Source organism: Lutra lutra, chromosome 11 (genome assembly GCF_902655055.1).
Source record: "Lutra lutra chromosome 11, mLutLut1.2, whole genome shotgun sequence".
Lineage (NCBI taxonomy): Eukaryota > Metazoa > Chordata > Mammalia > Carnivora > Mustelidae > Lutra > Lutra lutra.
In genome coordinates, this window is record NC_062288.1 from 40315284 (window position 1) to 40337625 (window position 22342).

The following is a 22342-nucleotide window of genomic DNA, read 5'->3' on the forward strand; positions in this document are numbered from 1 at the left end:
GAGAGGTTGTTTAGCCAAATGGAAAGGGTTTTCCTTTGTCTGTTACACATTTATTGAGTTTCCATTGTGGTTATGGTACTTGGTGGTGGGGAAAGATACTCAGATGAACATCTTTGGAATTCCTTACTCAAAATTAGGAAGAGTAACCTCAAAAGTTTAAATTCATTAAAGCAGGAAGAGCCCTAAAAAGTCCAATTGGTGGTATTTTGGTGGAAAGAGATTAGTTTTGGAATTTTCAGATATGAGGGTAATTTTCTTAGGGAATTAGATTAAGAATGAGAGGAGATAGGAGCATTCGTGTGTCCAACTCTTCTTTTTTAAAATATTGATTTATTTAAGAGAGAGCAAGCATAAGCAGGGGGGAGCAGCAGAGGGAGAGGGAGAAGCAGGCAACCTGCTGAGCAGGGAGCCCAGTGAAGGGCTTGATTCCAGGACCTGGAGATCATGACCCGAGCTGAAGGCAGACGCTTAACTAACTGAGCCACCCAGGTACCCTGCAACTCTTGATTTCAGCTCAGATCATGATTTCAGGGTTGTAAGATCAAGCTTGGAGTCAGGCTCCATGCTGGGTGTGCAGCCTGCTCAAGATTATCTCTCTTCCTCTCCCTCTGCTCACCCACAACCCCTGCCTGCTCATGTGGGCACGAGCACTGTCTCTCTAAAAAGAAAAGAAAGATAGTGTGGGGGTGGTAGAGTTTATCAGGTAGATGGTACTGCTTTTTCTTTCTCCCACTTCTGTCTCTCCCTAAGATAGGACCAGTTGCTCAGATGACTGACCAAATCACAATGTCTTGTAAGCTCTTATGTACAGAAGCATAAAGGCCCACTTATTTTAAATCTTCAGATATACTCTCTAAACTTGAAGTCGACTTAAATGTCAGATGAATATTCGCCTCACCTCTCTCCACTCAGGTTCTCAGTAGCTTCTTTTCAGGCCTATAAATGTGAATAGCGTTCAACTTATGAATCTTTCAGAGGGTAAGTAGGATAGCACTTCACTTTTTGCCTCACTCTTTGGAAATTTGCTCCAAAGAATTATTGAATTATTGTGCTGCCCTCCTCCTCTTGCAGAGTTGGGGAGGAGTGAGGTTCAGGGGAAGGAGATAGGAGAGGCTTTGCTCCAAAATTTGACCTAACTCAATGTAAAGACAAAACTCCTGAGAAATACTAAATTCCGATTGCATGGCTTCTACCATGTTTTTATGGACCTCAGTGTATATCTGGAGTTAGATGATTCTTAGGCAGATGCTGCTTAGCAAGACATTGTAATGGGCCTCATTTCTTAGACACATGGAACTTTGCACATTGTCAAAGAAAATTTATTTGCTTCTATAAACAAAATTACCGCACATAATTGTGCAGCCTGTGCACTACACATCCTGTGGAGTTGTGTGGTGGCTTTGTGTATATTCAGACATGTCTGGTTTCAGGTGTTCAGATGATGGCATAAGTGATTTTCTTTCTCCCTCTCTTTCTCTTTCTCTCTTTCTCTGTCACACATACACACACACACACACACACACACACACACACACATCTCCCAATAGTTTTATTCCTATACCCTTAGAGTCACATAAACTTGTATCTAAAAAGAGCTAAGGGATGGTTTAATTAGGAAATGAGCTCAAGAAGCTCTGCTATTTTTTTTTAAGATGAGCTTCCCTGAGCACATCATCCCCAAATAGAGAATATACAACTAATAGCAGAGCATGGCGAACCTTAGAAATCATAGCCTAATTATCCCTGTTCTGTCTTGGGTCATGTGCCTATCTCTGAACTGAGCATACTGGCTCGGAGACTGAAATGTTGTGGTGGGCCAGACCTGAGTCTTGGTCAGTTACCACAATTGAAGGTTGGATTCAGCCCCACCTGAACCACATGGAGTAAGAGTGGGAAGGGATAGTTTCCATAGAGAACCAATAATAGGAGGCAAAAAGGCCTCCATATCTGCCACCTGATATTTTTCATTTGTTACTGAGCCATGTTGTCTTTAAATACTATTTACCTATGTCCCTGTTAAATTTCACCTACTTGGTTTTCTACTGGGATTCTAGGGCACTGGAATAAATATGAATCTTTATTTTATAATCTTTAAAATAAATCCCATAACCAATGAAGTTAATCTTCTATATCCAGGTTATTATATAAATTTGAATAATACCAGATCAAAAATTGTTGTGACACTTAACTAGCTTCATGTTGACATAATTTCTTTAATGGTTATTTATCAAACACTTAGTAGGTTCCAACATAAAATTACATTCATGAATACTTTGGGTTATTATTGTTCAATCAGCCTAAAATTCAGTTACACTTATGATTATGCAACCTATATTTTTTATCTTCTTTTTTTTTTTAAAAGATTTTATTTATTCATTTGACAGACAGAGATCACAAGTAGGCAGAGAGGCAGGCAGGGAGAGAGGAGGAAGCAGGCTCCCCACTGAGCAGACACCCCCCCCCAATGCGGGGCTCGATCCCAGGACCCTGGGATCATGACCTGAGCCGAAGGCAGAGGCTTTAACTCACTGAGCCACCCAGGTGCCCCTATTTTTTAATCTTCTAACTAAGGATATCTCTTGATTCAATTTACATAAACATTTTGAATGTGAATTATGTGCCCGAAATTGTGCTAACATTGGGACTACAAAGGAGCCTCATGGGGAAGAGAGATGTGTAAAAGAACAAAACAAGATTAAAATAATATGATCAAATGAACCGAAATCATTAGATTCTTTGGCATATTTACTGTTAAATAGATTTATGGAGTAGCAGTATATATAACCTATTAAAAAAGATACATTACTGAGGAATCAATTTTCTTAGTTAAGCTGTGTTGAGTCCCAGATCCCTGCATCGTTTCCTGAGTGCTCATGCATCATCTGTAGAGCAAGCAACTCTAAAATTTTACTAGAAATCAACTTCACATTTTAGGCAATTTCCAAAAATTTTCATCTTCACCCTTCTTTTAAAATCAAGACCCTTTAAGACTCTCCCTTATTTTCCGTGATGTCCCCAAAAGAATGACTGTTGACATGAAAACCAGTCCTGCAGTTCTTTCACACCCTGGAGTTTAAAGTGTCTAGGCACAGATATATTCATTCATAAAAGTGGAGAGGTGCTGTATTTTGTTTTATTTTATTGCTTTTATCTCCATAGACCAGTGGTCCTCAAACTTTAGCATTATCAGAATCATCTATGGAGTTTTTTTTAAATACTTTTTTTTTTAAAGATTTTTTTTTAATTTATTTATTTGACAGAGAGAGATCACAAGTAGACGGAGAGGAAGGCAGAGAGAGAGAGAGAGAGAGGGAAGCAGGCTCCCTGCTGAGCAGAGAGCCCGATGTGGGACTCGATCCCAGGACCCTGAGATCATGACCTGAGCCGAAGGCAGCGGCTTAACCCACTGAGCCACCCAGGCGCCCCTGGAGTTTTTTTTAAAACATAGATGCAATCAGAGTTTCTGACTCATGGGCAGAAACATGGATCAGAGATGGGGCCTGAGAATTTTTATTTCTAATAAGCTCCTAGGTGATGGTGATGCTGCTGGTCCATGGACCACATTTTGAGAACCACTGCTCTATCAGTCGCGTCTGCCACTTTGTTTGGAAATCATTTCCCTTGCCAAAAAAGACAAAGGAAAGTTAAAAATGAACCATGAGTGACTGTAGACTCCAGGAATCAAACTGAGTTTTAGAGAAGGGGATGGAGGGATGGGTAAGCCTGGTGGTGGGTATGAAGGAGGGCAAGTATTGCATGGGGCACTGGGTGTTATACACAACAATGAATCATAGAACACAACATCAAAAACTAACGATGTACTGTATGGTGACTAACATAGCATAATAAAAATTATAATAAATAAATAAATATGAAATAATTCTGCCTTCCCCCTGTAACTCAGGAACATCACGCCATCTTCTCAGAATTCGTTCATTTATTTAACAAATGTTCATTGAGTAGCTACTATGTGCCAACTACTGCACTAAGCACTAAGAAGGCAAACGTAAACTAAAACCCCAGCTCAAAGAGATGTACATTTGGACTTAGACTAAATACTAAGCAATTAGAATCTTCTTGGAAAATGCTGTGTTGAGGTTTGCCAGGATCATGTGAGGGACCAGAGCAGTGCCTATGTGTATTTTTTTAAATTCAAGTATTGTTGACACACAATGTTGCACTAGTTTTAGACTTACGTTTATTATTCATGAGTATTTGGTAGGGGAGGGACAGTTCCCCTAAGAGGTAAGAACTGTTCTGTTACCAAGAGAAGTGATTCTGGGCAAACAGAATCCACACTCCACTTTGGGGTTTGGGGAAGATTTTGAAGAAAAGTTGACAGCTATGAATTATTCCTATAAGTCTTTCTTAAATTTTTTTCTGTTATATTAACTTTTTTTTTTAAGATTTTTATTTATTTTACAGAGATCACAAGTAGTCAGAAAGGCAGGCAGAGAGAGAGAGGGGGAAGCAGGCTCCCTACTGAAAAGAGAGCCCGATGCGGGGCTCGATCCCAGGACCCTGAGATCATGACCTGAGCCGAAGTCAGAGGCTTAACCACTGAGCCACCCAGGTGCCCCTGTTATATTAACTTTTATATTAGCTATTATATTAACTTTTAGTAGCCCTTATTTACATGCATTTCCCTTTTACACTTGAAATCCTTGATCATTTCACAAATAATTATAAGAAAATGAAATTTTAAAGTATTTTGAGCATCTTTTCCTCAGGAATTAGAGACAAAAGGTCCATGTTCCTACACCTGCTTGCTGCCCCCTGCATGAGTGGGAGTAGAGCCAAGGCCCTAGAATATGTTACACAGTATCACACCTACATCACCAGGGTCAGTTTACATTTGTAATCCAGGAAGCAGAGACATGGGAGAGGAAAAGGGAATCATGGGAGATACACCATGAGCTTTGTCTGATGTTGTTCTAGAAATCCAAATCTTATAGGGAAATTGAGTCAGAAACCAAGAAGAGGTAGGCAACGTCAGAAATGAAGGTTCTAGGTGGTACCAAGGAATTTTTCCAGAATATTTCTTTTTATCCTCCTCATGATTTGTGTTGGACTTTTGGTCATGATATACTAAAGGTTGAGTTCAGCCTTTGGCATAATTTCAGGCACAGTCTTTTTATTGGGTTTGAAAAGGCCCACAACATAGATGCCATTTAGCTTCTCATAATGTGGCCTCATCTCCTCATAGGGGTACCCTGAGACAGCACTCTACTCCCTCTGAGGAGTAACAGAGCAGGCTAGGCTATAAAAGAGAAAATTCCCCCAGTCTTGTCTTGTACACATTACTTTTACCTCTAAAGGTAAATGATTCAAGGTATTTCAAGCTTTCAGCTTCTGTAACCCACGTAACCTCTCTTTTTTCTCTCTCTCCTTCATGTGTGTGTTCTCACGCGGGCGCGCGCGCACACACACACACACACACACACACAAGAATATGTTAAAAAAAAACTGCATTTTCCTCTGGGTCAGGAAAAGTATTGGGCAATTATCACTTAACAACAAATATTTATTTAGGCTCTACTAAGTGCCATGTCCATTTTAGGTGCTTGGGATTGCCAATAAATAAAATAATCAAGACACCCTCTCACCCTTGTAAAGCTCACTTTCTAGTGATCTTGTACATCCTATGTGAGTGAAAGTATCAGATCTTTCCCTGAAATTATATTTAAGTAGGAGGGGGCCCAGTTAATAAAGTATAAAATAAAGTGGGAGAACCACAAGGAACATGATGTGGACAAGTGACTTCTCTGAGTAGGAGAGTGGGTAGAAAGGGGATGTGTGACTGAGGTAAATTCAACCAGTTTATAGTTTTGCTTGGGGTAAAAACCATCTGTTTTTTAATAAAAGTGGAAAAAATCTGTTAAACTAGAAAGCATGCAGGTAGGCAAATTTTAATAAATAAAGCCATTTTCTTTTTCGTCCGAACAAATCTGTTTCTGCTATTAAGGCTTTAACATAATCCACCTACTAATCAGTTGGTCAGTCAGTCAGCACCTTATGCTTATAGTTTTACAGTAGGGTGCTTCCTAGATAAGAATTCCATTCTTTCTTTTTTCTTACACAGTTTCAAGAGATGTCTGGCAGTCAGACTACTGAATTGAATTCAAGGGTGCTTTCAGATTAGTGCCATGAAGCAGACAATTCACCGTATCTCCACAAGCTACATTACTGACCCCCAATGAATGATGTCTGACAGAAACAGTAAAGAGTGGCTTATCTAGCATCTAACAGGCATTGCTTTTCCCAGGATGGGCAGAGAAGGGGATGCTGAAGGGAGGCATCACATGTAAGACATAGCATCACTGAGTAATCACAATGAGTACATTGTAACTAAATCAGCCCACACCAACCACTGTGGCTGGAAAACTTAACCTATGGCACCTATCCTTAAACTGAAATTCCATTTCAAGTGCAATAGAATAAAAAGTCCAATTTTCTGGAAACTCTGAAAAGAGAGCCCATGTGTTCCTGGAGAAGAAGTGGCCTCTGAAATTATGTATGAGACCAGAGTGGGTTTGATGGTGGACTTTGTTGCCAAGTCTTGTGGGATCACAGGGCTAAAGTTGCTACCAACCATTCACCATGGGGAAAAGTATTGTCCTGGATTTTCCATTCAGTTATGGGTATGATGTCTCAGAAATGCCTACAGAAGTGCTGTAGCAAAAAGACCCTGCCAGGGGCAGTTAGCTAGTCAGTTACCAACACTGTTGGCTGCTATTTTCTGTTGGAAACAGATCGAAGAACAGTGCAAGTAAATAATCTCATCCGGAGGTAGAGGAAGACTTTCCTAATCCTTAACAGTGTTCTTTGGGACTTGTTTTTGAGTTTCATAGAATCGTGGATATCACTGGGAATCAGCTCCAGATTTCCATAGGATTCTGTATTGTGAAAATTGCTACATCAAATGAACAATGAATTGGTTCACAGCTACTATGGAGTAGATGGGTGGGAAAAGCCACAATCGTTGTTTCCCAATTTACAAACCAGTAGGATTTTTTTTCCTTGAGAATTTGGATACATAATGTAACTATACTAGTCTGATACTTAGTTCTTCATTTTTTAAGAAGCATGAGAAAATGTCTTCTATATTCAGTATTTTGTGTGCTAGCATCAGTGGAGAAAGGGTTTAGGCAGGGTTGATACCATTTTATAAAATAATTATTAAAAATCTGTATGGGGTGAAAATTTGAAACAAATACTTTTCCTGAAGTTGTAGATTCAACCTAAAATTAAATCTACAGTTATTCCAATGTGACTAGAGGTGGTAATCAAAGATTGAGTGGATTTGCTTCACTGCGTGGTCCCCACTCACTACCAAATCCACCTCTGGATTGAGCCCTATTCCTGTAATGTAACTGATTTGGTTCTTTGACACTTTCCCCCCTTAAACTCTAAAAGATTCCTGTGGCTTTTGTGTTCTATTTTCATCGTTCTTATCAAATAATTATTCCCATCCCATTTTGCTCATGCTTTTTTGCATCATCTCTTTTGTTGTGCAAGATTTAAACTTGCATGCACTCCCTCTCATCTCCTCCCTATTAATCCCGCCCAGGAATCATTCTATGGATGAATAAAAGGTGTTGACTGTTCAATATGTTTTCTGTGTATTTATTAGTGCCTCTCCCCAGTTCTTTACTGCTAAGAAGCATGGAGATGTTCATTTAAATCTCTAGGCTTCTGTCATGTCACAATAGAATGGATGTCTGGGATCAGGTGGATGCTTTGAGTAATACTGAAAGCTGTGTCTAACTTGTGTCAGCAGTGAAGTGGCAAAGAATGCAAAAATACCATCCTCAGAGGATACAGAAAAAGCCTCTTCAGAGTAGAACTGTTTTCCAAGAAATATGAAGCTTACTAATTTCTAGTGTCCAGGGACTTGTAATCATAGTGAATGAGCTTAAAGTTTGAGATTTTGTAGTTGTCATTCAAAGAATATTGGAGATCAAGATATATCCTCAACGTGCAAGCACAAACTGCATTCATCCTAGTACTTTCTTCTCTGCTAAATGTCCATCAATATCATCTATTTCTTTCTGAGCATATCTCAGTTTGGGGCCCTATGAAATATCATTGAAATAGGTGGCCATTAAAAGGAGGGAGTTGAACCTTATGACAAGGAATGATGTTCCTGCTACCTTGTTAAAGGAATATTCTTTGTGCATTTCATGACCTGCCAATTTTGTTACGTGCACACCAGACACAGAAACATAACCCAGGGAACAAAGAATTAAATTACATACACCAAAACATTAGCAGGGATATCTCTAAGTGCTGGGATTACAGAAGATTCTTATATTTTTCTTTATGGTCATCTTTGTTCTTACAGTGAATGAAACAATATTATATATTATAAATTAAGCCACAGACAATTTGACTTCATATGTAGAGGGCCTCCAAGGGGTTTGGACTTATAAGAAACAAACGGAACAAAAAGTCCATGTTATAGTTGTATGATTTCAAAAGGAGTAACTTAGAGGCTTCATAATGATTTACTGGTTCTCAAGGTGAAAACAAGTTTTGATACATTTCAGTTAGTTTTCATTGAGGCTTTTAGTGTTCCTATTCAGTGTTCCCATCCAGTGTTCCAATGTGTGTTTTGCTTATATCTAACACTATTTCCAGATGGTTTGGAATGAAGAAAACCAAAGTTTTTTTAAGGCAGTGTCATCATATTTTATTCTCATATTTGGAAACAAACAATTTCATTGTGCCCTTCTTTTATGCATACATGTATGTCCTTCTTTTGAGATAGTTACAGAATATTTTTCTACTTCCTTTTATGCCTTTTTGCAAGTTGGATCTTTTTAAAATTTATTTAGTGCTTTTTGATCTCCCTCCAAAAGCTTTATGACAGCCGAGTTTAAGTGGTTGCTTCAGGCTATAGAAGTCAAAGATGAAATTGAATTATGCTTCCAGGCTTGGCATACAAAATCAAGAAAAATTTCATTCATTATGATTAATTAATCCAGAGGCACAGTGGTAGTATTATGATTATATTGTATCTGGAACTTGGCATATTTTCAACTGACATTTACATGGTAAAGGGGGAATGGTAACTCTGTGCCTGGCAAATTGCTCCATAATGGGCTGGGGGGAAAAAAGAAAATAAAAGAACAAACAAGAAATCAAGGAGAAGAAAAGATGTTATATATTGCATGTGGGGGTTGGGTCTTTTGAGATTCCTCTCCCTTGATTATCTCTTGGAAAATCCTGTAATATGGGATAATGAATGGCTTACAAGTCAGTTACTCTCAATACCATTTTTACTATATGACTCAATTTGTCATATATGGTGTTATAGTGAAAGTTACTCACAATGATAGTGACATACATAAGTGAATAATAAAAACATTTCAAAAATGCCTGTTAGAGAAGAGGCATAGCTAGCAAGAATTGCCTACTCAAATCCTTTTATATGGACTTCTTTTCTTTGTTGTGATAAACTTCAAAATAGACTACGTGGGATTTGTATTACTATCTAGCAGACAGTTGATGTGTCTACTGGACTAGCACCAGCTGAGGAGGGAGACTTCTCAAGGATGAGAAAAATGGAGAAAAACAGAGAAAAAGAAAGGGAGAGAAAGAAGGGAGGGAATTAGAAGGATAATGAATCCCATTAGCCACTGCTATAATAACACTGGATAGAACAAAACAAAGTGCCAGTGGCATGCAACAGTAAATATGTATTCACCATGCATGTGTGGGTCAACTCTGCTGGTTTCTGCTGGGTTTGCTCATGCACGTACAAGGTCAGTGGCCCTAGGCTATTTGAGATCTACTGGGCTTCTCAGCTTCAAGATGCAGGTCTGTAGGTCAGCCTGGGGGCTATGCTCCCCATCTTTCCCATCTAAGAAAGATGCCATATTCTTTTCATGGCAAAGACAGAGGCCCAAAAGAGAGCAAGTTCCACTGCAACAACAGCCAAAAGCCTAAATGCCATGACATCTGTAAATATCTCACTGGGTCGAAGAAAGTCACATAGTCTGAGCATAGTGGGGTGGGGAAATAGGAGTTCCTGGAGAGAGAGCAAAGAACTGGGAGAAGTAATTCCACCATCAAAGAGGGTGAAAGCAGAAGGGGGAATGAGTATGGAATCAAGCAATTTCCTTTAGATCTTCCCCAGCTGATGGCCAAGCAAATAAGGAACTCATATTGGTAATGGTTTTGACCCTTCAAAGTATTGGAATCTTCATTAGAATTTATTTTGGAGGTTTCTTGCTAATAAGGTGGTGATTTGGGGAACACATTCTGTTGTGGGTCACAATCTCCACTTTGTCAGCAACTTTCCAGTGTGTTGGCATGAAGTATTTTCTGAGTAGTGTGGGAGAGACTTTTCTGGGGGCCTGTCAATTTGCATTTGTCATTAATTTTGAATCACATTGTCATCATGACAGCTCCGGGCCTTATGGATGCAAACATCAGCTAAGGCAGGTAGGTGTAAATCAGGTTGCTCTCTGAAAAGTACGCTTCATAGGTGTTATATATGGATGAGGATACAAAATATACTCCCTACATGAGAAAGCCAGTTAAAGACAAAGAGCACTTTAAGGATGGTCAAATTAATTTTGTACTTGAATTTCTCTATTTCGTCGTCAACAGAAATGTACTTATGTCATCAAGAATACAGTAACCATAAAATTTGTAAGACATAAATAAATGCTGAGTTACAAGAATTCAAATTTTGCAAAATAAGATGATTTCATTATAATAATTTTTGTCTAATATTAATATGGTTACTAGAGACAGTTTTTTAGTTGAAAAGTTAATTCTAAAACACATTTGGAAGAAAAAAGAACTAAGAATAGTCAAGATACTCCTGAAGAACTAGTAGAACAAGGCGAAGGGACTTGATTTACCAGATACAGATTTATTCCAGAGCAATGATTAATAAGGTAAAGTGGTATTGTTACTTTAGGGAAACTAACAGAAGAGAATGGAATGTCTAGAAAGAGACTCACATAATATGGAAACTTCATATATGAAGGGCTGGCAATGAGGATCTGTGGAAGGTAAACTAGCCACTTCAACATGCTGAGAAAACTAGCTAGGGTCATACTTTACTCTTTTTTTCTCTCTACACAAACACACACACATGCGTGCACACACACACACACACACACACACACACACACATTTCAGAATGGTTTGGTGATTTATCCATGAATAGCAAAACTCCAAAATTTTAAAACTTTGAAAAGAAAATAGAATAGTGTTAAGACTTCTTGGTAGGGTTCAGTAGAGAAGACAATAAGATAGCAACATTAAAAACCATGAAAGAAAAGATTTGCCTTGCCTTTGACTGCATTTAGTTCCTGAAAGACACAGAATTCCAGTCAGATAAAAGTCAGATGCTTCAGATATTGGTCCTTCCTGGTACACCACACTCATCATCAGAATCATGTCCAAATGACTGGGACATAACAGGAACACAGAGTTAAAGACTGAGAGAGGGCATTGGATAGACCAGGTGTGTAGGAGCGCAGCCAGATGAGTGCCATATGAAGAAGACTTACTACCATTCCAGAAAAAGAAGATGTATAGGAAGGATAAAGTTCAACATGGAATTTCATATGACATCTCATTGTAATGTCTTGTTTTTATTTTCTGTCATATGATCCCTAATATGGATTTGTGGCTTCATTTAATATAAATTTTGTTTAATGAAAACCCTTGTAGAACATAACAGTTATACATAAATATATTCCCATAAATATGAAGCCTTCAAAACACTAAGATAGCTACTGATTTTTTTAACCACTGAGTGTCCACGGTATTTCAACATAATGTACAATATCTTAAAATGTAATGGACTTGGCAAAAGGCTCTATTGACATTTTGAGGACTGAGGGGACAAACTGGTGACAGATCCCTTCCTTGGAATGAAAGGACTGTTGTAGGTGAGGTGGAGAGTAGAATTGTAAGGCAAGACATGGAAGTGGAGAAATGAACATGGGCAATCTCTTAGCTAGAATTAATGTACGAGAATAACATGTCCTTGACATGGAAAATTATTTTTCAGTTTTTATACTATTGCAAAAGTTCTTCCAAGGAAAAGAAGCCATTTTAACAAAATGGAAGTCTATCCATAATAACAGTTTAGAAACAGGTTGACCGATAAAACAAGTTCATGTTTAAAAAACCACTGCATCTCTTAGAACATCATAAACAAAACCTTGCATAGACTAATATCCTTGAACAAGGACAGGTATTTTGCTTTTTAACATTTTTTAAAAATTGGGGAATAGCTTTCCTTCTTAAAGATTTCCTTACATGTTAGATAAAATCACAAATAGAGGGGATAATGTCTTAAAAGAGGATCTCTAATAACCTTAGTCTGAATATGTAAAAGCATATAGGTCTCAAAATTAGTAGACCGGAGTTCAAATAAATAGTCTCGAGAACTTGGGCAAATTTCCAACTTCATTACATTTTTATTTTCTTGTCTGTAGTATGAGAGTATTGCACAAAATGATATCAAAAACAAAAGTAAAAATCCAGACAAACAGAAGGGCAGGCCTTAAGCACCAGGCAAGTTCCAGACTCTGAGTATAATAGCAAGTCAGAGAGGAAAACTTAAGAGCACAATAGAGCTTTACTCTTCAGAGAAACTGAGTATCTAGCAAGCTAATGAAACAGACAGCATTCAAGACAGGAAAAGATACACTAAAGTTAGAGGAGACTGAATCCCTTGAACCAGATGAAACTCCAGGCTGCAGAAGTGGGGGGTCTAAGGAGGAGGCTGCTTTCTCTGATAGATAGACTTGCTGCCATGTGTGCAACCAGTGCTCCCCAAAGCACCTTTATCTTTCTCGAGTCTGACATTGGAGTTTGGGATTGGGAGAGCCTGATCTAAGAGATGGAGCCAAGGGACTCTGAAGGAAGGTGACAGCAGAATCTGGGGAAGCAGGAACTTAAATAGCACTGTGGCTTTCAAGACATTAAGTCTCTCACAGAAGAATGAAGATCTCATTAGCACTTTTGTAGAGCCAGAAAACATAGTCCTAGACAGGCTATATGGCTGTCAGCCCAGAAACTTCGCTGTAAATCATTTGGAAAATCATGTTTGTCAACAGAAAATTAAAATGCCTTTAATGGTAGTTGCTTAAATGTCGTCTGGTGTTTTCACCACAGCCTCTTTTCCTGGGGAGAAAATTTCAAATTTGTCATTATTATCCTCTCTTAGAAGTGGCTCAGGGCAGTTGTTGTATGAAACATAAACCAAAACACAACAATCAACTTCCAAATGGGATGCCAGTGTCGTATATGGAAGCAGCATGTAAACCACAAAGGGAGGAGGATAGCAGCACATTTGTCAGGTTGCCAATACAAGACAATGTCTGCATTTCCATAACTAGACCTGCCTTTAGAATATTTTATGTTTTCCAAATCAGACCTGGGGTTTTCTGGAATGATGAACAGTAACACCCTAAGCAGCAAACTCTTAATCAGTACTACTCTGAAATTTGTAACTGAAAATTAATCAAGTCTCCCTGTTGAGGTTAAGAACATGATTATGTGATAATGTTGCTCATTTCACACATGGAAAAATCCCAGGGCAGTTAGGAGTCCTATTAAGCCATTTGTATTTTTAAATCATTTATTCAGATTCGACTTTTCTGGACTTGGTTTAGAAGCTGTCGCATTCTGTGTGTGTTAATCTCTACATCTCTCTGCCCAGTTTTCTTTCTTTATTTTAGTTAATTAATTTATTCTTTTATTAACATATGATGTATTATTTGTTTCAGGGGTACAGGTCTGTGAATCCTCGGGCTCACACAATTCACAGCACTCACCATAGCACATACCCTCCCCAATGTCCATCACCCAGCCACCTGTCCCTCTCCACTCCCCCACCCCAGCAGCCCTCAGTTTGTTTCCTGAGATTAAGAGTCTCTTATGTTTGTCTCCCTCCCCATCCCATCTTGTTTCATTTTTCCCTCCCTTCCTGCCACGAATCCCCACCTTGCCTCAAATTCCTTCTATCAGAGAGATCATATGATAATTGTCTTTCTCTGTTTCACTTATTTTGCTTAGCATAATACCCTCTAGTTCCATCCACATTGTTGCTAATGGCAAGATTTCTTTTTTTTTTTTGATGCTCTGCCCAGTTTTCAATACAATGTAATATCACAGTAAAATGGCTCATCTTTACCACATACTTTCTGAGAACCACTGAGTCAGGTATCTAAACTTTTGGAGCCTTTCTCCAGTCTGTAAGGATAATCATACCCACTTCACAGTCTTGTTCTGAAGAACAACCTGAGGGAACCTCTATGCAAGGCCTGGCATTCAGCCCATGTTAGTTTCCTTCCTTGGTTTTCAACTGACCCCACTCTACCTACTTAACCACATTTCCTACTCACTTCTAAACCTACAATTTTCATTCCTCCAGCAAGGCAAGTCTCCTTAATGTTCCTGTCATGCTAATTCTTACTTTCCACTTTGGGTTTTATTGGTGGGCCCATTCTCTTTACCTAGTTTCTACTCATTTCCAGGTCTATAAGGCAAACATGTCTACACATGAGTATCAAGAAAATGGAAATAAGTCATGTTATTTTATTTTACTTCTACCTCTAACAGTTTTTCTTAGCTACCTATTTGTGTAAGATGGTCATTCCTCAATTTGTGGATATCATGGGGAATACATAAAATAGACTTAATAAAGTTCATTTGTGTGACATTTATAATTGTAGAAATATTTATTGCTTGGCTACTAGGCAGAGGATATAATGTTGAGGGGAAAATAGTCCCTTCCCCTGTAGGCCCATTATTCCCCTGGGAAGAAAGTTGAGTGATACTGCATGTTGTATTTTCACTCTGCTTAGGTAGTTTTTACGAATTATCTTGTGTCTTTACACTTGGTAAAATTCAGACCATAGCCTTTTGCTTATATTTTCTGGAGAGTGAAATGAGATTATATAGTCAATGATTTAAATAATATAATATATGATAATTTGTAAACAAGAGGCTTTAATTTCCATCTAGGCTATCTAAAACTTGTTTTAGATAATAAAAAACAGACAATTTCTTCTAAATTTACCAACAGATTATGGCTTGGTAATTGACTCATTAGGAGTTAAACAAAGGGCTTAGTGGTAAGGTGATATAATCAGAACACATTCTCAGGGGTTGCATTTATCAGTCAAAGAAAAATATGTTTAAGTACTAGAATACATGTCAATCCATGTGAAAAGTAAATCTGGTTAACTATGTTTAATGTATTTTGTCAGCTTTGTTCACATAATTTATATTTGAACTCAAAGGTGCTACCTTGATTTATTAGTTCTAGGCTGGGGGCTCATCTGTCTTCTATAACATTCCCTTTATGCACTATTAATATCTCCATCACATAGACTAAAGCTTTTTCTTATGTTCCCCAAGAAGACCTTATTTCTTGGAAAATAAAAAGGAAGCAATGACACACTTCCTGGCAATATTTAGCTTCGGCTGATGTGGTAGGGAATTTTTATTGATTTTTTCTGGGTAGAAGAAGGATATGGTCTCCTTGTGTTAGAAAAGTTACATGGGGGTGATGGTCTTTAACCTTTTGATCTGCCCCTCTATCTGAGAACCTGCTGAGCATGATTACAGATCACGAGTTGGGCTTGGGTTTTCCCAAGCTGGCTGTAGAGACAACTTGTCTAGGCTCCCAGTGAACAGCCACAGCCCACAGAGAATGTGTGTTTACCCAGACCTTTTCCATGGTTTACTTCTGAAAATTAGTTCAACCGCATGGGAATCTAGTTAGACTCTTGGAATTATAATCTTTGACTGGCACGTAACCCAAACATTTTTTATAGGATTTGGAAAGCAGATTGCAACTTAAAAAATGAGGAAAGAATAGTAAGAGTTCAGTCTAAACCTCTTTCAGGTCTGCCTGAAATCTACCTTTTAAAGCATGAGTTCCCATTGCCAAATCACCTAATTTTATTAGATGTAATTTGGAAGCACAATTCTGGTGAGACACGGTGACAGATAATTTTTCAGTCCTCTTGCAACTCATTTGGAAGGTAAAGATATGTGGAAATTTCCCCTATGAAACTAGATATATTCCACCCATTCGTTTAGGAGGATAGGTTTTTGTAGGATAAGGTCGATTTTATAGAATACACCAGTGATATTTCATACATGAACCGAGGTCAGTCCTATGGTTGATAAACTGAAATATGAAGTTGATAGATAAACTCTTACTTTTAGAAATCTCCAAGCTATTATATCTGCATTTCTGAGTGCAATTAAGGCTGATGCTTTATTTGAAAATGCATTGTTTTTCCTGTCAAGAATAAACCATACTGGGGCGCCTGGGTGGCTCAGTGGGTTAAGCCGCTGCCTTCGGCTCAGGTCATGATCTCAGGGTCCTGGGATCGAGTCCCACATCGGGCTCTCTGCTCAGCAAGAAGCCTGCTTCCCTCTCTCTCTCTCTCTGCCTGCCTCTCCGTCTACTTGTGATCTCTCTCTGTCAAATAAATAAATAAAATCTTAAAAAAAAAATTAAATAAATAAATAAATAAATAAAAGAATAAACCATACTTATTAATAGAAAAGAAAAGCTTATCCATAGTAGAAAGCTAGCAAAAAACTTGCTATGCAATGAAGAACTTGCCTTTTCTCGTTCTAACATTCAGTAGCTGAAAGCAGATCATTGCCATAAAGAAGTATTTACCAATTTTAAAAGGTCTTGGCCCATCATAGCTAGTGTTAGATTTGGAATATAGCTTTTGTTGCCAAGGTGACAAACACTTATAAATATAACACATCTTCTAATGTGCTTTTAACTTGGTATTTTTATGGCTTTTAAATCAGATACCATTAGCAAATATATTAGGTAATTTAGCTGAAAGACCATTTTCCTCTAACACTTTTTGTTACATTTCCCCAGGTATTTCAGTAAATGTCTGTTGTGACATTCTACTCCTGCTAGGCTTCCAACGTAAGGGGATACATAAAGTACATCTGGTAAAGATTAACATATATTACCTTGCCTTTTTTGTATTGATCACCGAAAAAATGTGATAAAAGAGAGTTAAATTTGTAGTCTCCTTGAAGAGCAATCATTGTTCCTATTGTTATTTTGGGGTCTGCACCTCCTCCCCCCAAAACAATCTGGCTTTAAGACTCAATACACAGAGGAAAGGGTTTTGGGACAGCGTAATAACTATATAGTAATACTCCCCAAAACCTCCACACCTAAAATGCTTTCCCTTAGATATTGAAAAAAGAAGGGGGCTATGGTGAAAATAATTACAATAGACCATCTGGAGCCCTAGTATTTCCATGAGCCTCAGTTTATTGTTCTAAACAATAAATTCAACAGCCCAGGCAGGGAAGGAATTAGCTCCAAGTGTATGCACTGGATTTTTAAAAGAAGGCTCCTGAGGTGGACATATTTGTCACAGCAAAGATAAAATCAGATCAGACATATTTAGTTTAGGCCCAAATTTGCATTTATTGTTACCTTGTCAGAAATTCTTCCTAGAAGATTGTCCATTAATTAATTCATTTTTTTTTCTTTCATTCATTTCACCAGCAGACATTTAAGAAACATCAACCATATTCCAAGAACTGGAGATACAGAGATGAGCAAGTCCTGGCCTTCAAGAAGATATTATTAGGAAAGAGGTAGGCAAATAAATGAAGTATTACAGCACACTATTACGTGCTAAGGTAGAGACTGCACACAAAGAAGGGGTCAGAGATGAGTCCCAAAGAGTAAAGGCTCTTCGTAAATTGTTTTAAGAAAATCAAGATGGAAAAGAGGAATATATATTTTTAACAGCAAAACTCTTGACAGTTAATGTTTTATATAGTAACTCCAGAATTGCTATTTCCTTACTGTGTGATCCTGAATGCCTCTCTGTGCCTCAGTTACTCCTGCTATGTAATACAGATAATTATCCTTGCCACCCGCATAGCTCATTGAAGACTGTTGATAGGAATAATGGGGTATGGGTGGTGTAGCTATTTGAATTCTTAGGAGAAGAAAGATGATGTGTAAACACACAGCATCCTTATTATTCCAAGCGGTAGCATTTTGGATAATCACTGTATAATGCTGCACCTTTGTGTGTGTGTGTGGTTTGTTTCTTTATAGAAAAGTAAGTGCTAATGTTGAGTTTCTCTGATGACTTTGGAAGCAATTCTAATCCAGCAGACAAAACATAATAATCTTTAGAGTAAGTTAAATCCTTTTGTATCTGAGTAGATTTTGTTATTTACCAAGGTCTTAGGCAATTTTACCACAGTTATGAAAAGCGGTGCCCAACAAGCCCAGCTCTCTCTGCGAGTATCTGAAAGACACCACTGCAGACAGGCCAGAAGCTTCTTTACAAGACACAGCCCGGAGTGTGTGCATACGCGCACCGGCGCCAATGTCGTGTGCGCGCCTGAGCCTTGGCCTTGCCAAGAAGAGCTGGGAACGAGCTGAGACTGGCTAGCATACCTGAGGCAGCTGTTAACATGGTGGCGCCTGGATTCTTCTCTCAGACTCCAGGCTGGCTCCCCTCCTCCTCCTCCTTCTTCTCTTCCCCTTCCTCCTCTTCCTCCTCTTCCTTTTTATAGTCTTTCTAACTCTGCCTCTCACTGTCTTTCTTCTTCCTCCCTGTGCCTTGGAGGGTGATTCGCATGGCCTAACACTGTGTCCTAGTCCTGCTGCCACACATTCCAGGACTTTCTGACTGGTGGAAGAACCCACGCTGGTCAGGGCGTGAAGTCTTAGAGAAAAATGATCTCTTATCAATTTCCTCTTTCCTTTCCCTCATTCAGTCTCTTTCTCTCTCACTCTCTCCCCACTGCTGTCTAGTTCTCACCTTGATTTTTTTGTGGAGATTAGCCATGAATTGCATGGCAACCAGGGAAAGTGACAGTTCAAGGCAGACCTGCTCTTGGGCTCTGAAACTTGCTTCAGGCTATCTCAGCAAGGTATCATCTCTCAACTTGACCTGGGATTTGCCAAGGCAGTCCAGCCATTCATTAATAAAAGAGGCAGGCTGTATTAATCCCTCCTTTCCCCCAGAAGCAGTGCTGCTCAGAAAGCTTCCTCGAGGAGATGCCAAAGAGCAGTGAGGTCATACACAAAATAACTAAATAACTGCAAGGATTAAAAAACAACAACAACAACTGTACAAGAAACTTTAATTTTTAGTTTAATCTAGCTTTGCATTGTTTAAGATAGCTTTCTGTAGACTGCCACCGGAATTGGAAAGAACTAGTATAGCTGATCAGAATGAACAAGGGAAAAAAAAATGGTGCTAAACCAGCATGGGAAAGGCAAAGAGCCCTAGACCCCTGGAGGCCCCAGGGCCCTTGACGAGGGTAAAAGGTATGTATCACCAGTAGAAAGGCCAATGATATTAATCCTAAGAGATGGTCTCTGGTTACATTTCATGGACTTGGGACCCACTGAAAGAAAAGAACAATTACTTATAGTCATATATTTTTTTTAATTTGACAAAGATCCCCATCATGGTGGATTAGGTACATTTAATATCTCAATTAATAAGCCTTCTACAATAGTAACATGTCAACTTTGGTTCAAGAAATCCACTCCAGTTGATAGTCATCCAGGAAATGTCTTTCATGCCCACATATTAAATTTAATCTGCCACCCCTGTCTTATAAGACTTTGTATTCATCTGCTGAAGAAAAGATGCTTATTTTATCATTCCAACTTAACAGCTTGCTTAGCAAAGCTGGTGGGTAGGAGTTTAGAAGATATTCATTGAATACCTATTTTGTATATTCACAAAGGAGGTAGATTTAAGGGAGTTACCCAAAAGCAGTATGTTTTTTGTCCCACAGTTATCCTGTTGGTCTTCCTTTCATTCAGCAGATTTATCTGTCATGAAGAATTTAAGTTTCATATTTTCCTCTGTCAGTTGTGAAAAGGCCTGTCAGCTGGGGCTTACACTACAGTTTGCCAAAAGGCCTATAGTACACAATGACTATACAATCTTATATTTGTGCTCCCACTCCCCAGATAATCCCCCACTTTCCTTCTCTGCAGCCCAGTTGTGATCAGGCTGAGGTTGCATATTTCATTTTTAGCCAGATTTTGCTGATAAATGCTATCAGCAAGACTGAAATGAAATACAGCAGGTTTAGCTCTTATTACCAGTATAGAACATGCCTTGGGAGTTGTGTGTGTGATACTGAGACAGTAGTTGTATAAAACTATTTAATTCACATAAACTCAATAAAGGAATGTTAATGGTATTGGCTTTTATCTGCTGAATGTCCCAAGGTCCTTTATTCATGCACCTGAAAATATAGACCTTTGATTAATGTTCTAGGAGTTGTGCCAGAGATACCAGGCCATTTCCTGGATTGCTTCCAGTAGGGAATGTAATTTTGAGAGAAAACTGTGCAAAGTCTTGGTATTAATTTGTTGAAACCCTCAAACATAAGGCAGTTTGTTTTTGCCATTTTTATTCTGAATTCACATGTATCCCTAGTCTAGGAAAGATTTACATTTCCCACATCCATGCAGAAGCTACTACATTCTCATTAAATTGAAACCATATACATAGTCGGAGGCCTGCAAACCATTTTTTTAATGACCTAGTGAGTCTGCAGCAAAAGGCAAAAGACTGATACACTAGAAAAAATGCATCACTGATTTGGCCAAGGAAAGAGAAGGGTTAATCATTATTCCTAGAACTCTGAAGTAGAACAAAAGCTTGCAGCTTGACACCAAAATAACATTACAATGAGAAGTGAAATTGCTTCTAAGGCTAAATTGCTTCATTTGAAAATTGTAGTGATACTGAGAACAATTATGTCACTTAAACTTTCACAATTTTGTTTTTATAAATCAGTTATAAAACTATCATGTGGTTTAAATGCAATTATTTAATAACGGCATTTGTAATTGTCCAACATAATCAATTATGCTTCAATCAGGTTCTTCTCTGAGGCTGTATTTTTGTTAGTGTCTGAGTCATTCTTATGCTTATTCATACTTTTGGAAAAAGCCAAATAAAATCATTGTTTTCCAGAAAAGTTTTTTCACCCCGCTGATTGCACAGTATTTCCCCCACTGCAAACTGAGTTTCAGAATTCTTTTTTTCCCTTTGTCTTAGAAACTAAATGTCCACTCAAAGCATAAGAAGAAAAAACAGTGCTAAATAATAGGGGGAGTGAAAGTTGGTTCTTTAAGAGTCATCATAGTGTTGTGAAGTATGTTTTCTGAACTGAGTCAGGGACCAGAGTTGGGGGTAGGGGGTATGGAGTGGTGCTTGCGAGTTACCCAGCAGGAGCCATTACAAAGCTGGTACCATAAGCTGTATATCATGCCTTTGATTTTCTTAGAAGGAGGTGGGATGAATCATGGGCTGAGTCTAGGCCGCTTAGGCCTCCCAGAGGCTATAGGATTTTAGTTGCTGTGTTGTGCAATTTGTGAGCTATTTGGTCCACTTTGGATTGCCTAAAGAACTATGTTTTCCTTCAAAATTTCAACTGAAGTCTCTGTTAGTACCTTCTCCCTGTGTTTTGCCTGACTCACCCTGATCTCTGTACCCAGTGGCTTGGCTAAGAGAATTTTCATGGAGCCAGGCCCTTAGCCTTTCTTTCCTCCCCATTCTTTTTCTCTTCTCTAGGTAGAGTCTCCCTTACCTTGATTTCTCTTTTACATTTTCTTTTTCGCTAAAGATTTATACCACTTCATAGAAGAGATCAAGCCTTTTCACTCATTCTGCTGTGCATCCTGCCTTAAAAGCAGATACTTCTACAGAAGAGCATTTCTTCATTTCAGATCACTCTTCAAGAGAATGACTGAGTCCTGCCAGTGACGAGATGTTCAGCTTTAGCCTCATAGATTCAGCAAAAACTGGATCAAGACTTTTCCATAAAGAAGCCCCTGAATTTGTTTTGAAAGCCAAATATGATAGTATCACTTTCCAGCTTAAACCAAGCCCATGGTGTTCCCTCACCTTAGAGTAAAAGCCAAAAAGTTCTGTGTACTTTGGCCTATATTGTTTCGAGTTCTGCTCAAGCCTTCTTTCCCTTCACTCTTTGTTCCAGCCAAATAGGCCTGCTCTCTAAAACAGCCACTCTGTCTTCCAGCCCAAGACCTATACACCTCCTATTTCCTCTGCTTACAATGTTTTCCCACACCTGCCTCAACCCAAACCCCATATTCCTTACTAAACTGGTTCTTACTCATTCCTCTTTCCCCTTTCAGGCCAAGCATACTATTTCAGGAAGACCAACATGATGCCCTGAACTAAGGCATTGAGTCTACGGCCATACCACCCTGAACGCGCCCGATCTCGTCTGAACTAAGGCATTGATAACACAAGTAAATACTACAACTAGGTATGAAATTTAG

General features: G+C 38.6%; 1 long non-coding RNA gene across 1 annotated transcript in view; it reads left to right on the top strand.

Moving 5' to 3' along the window:
- The window catches only part of LOC125080896 (uncharacterized), a 71398-nt gene extending 49086 nt beyond the window's left edge, over positions 1-22312 (top strand). Inside the window, exons 3-4 of the long non-coding RNA XR_007121531.1 lie at positions 17546-17637; positions 22196-22312. This is a non-coding gene — a long non-coding RNA (uncharacterized LOC125080896). The remainder of the gene's footprint in view (positions 1-17545; positions 17638-22195) is intronic.
- Positions 22313-22342: the final 30 nt, after the last annotated feature.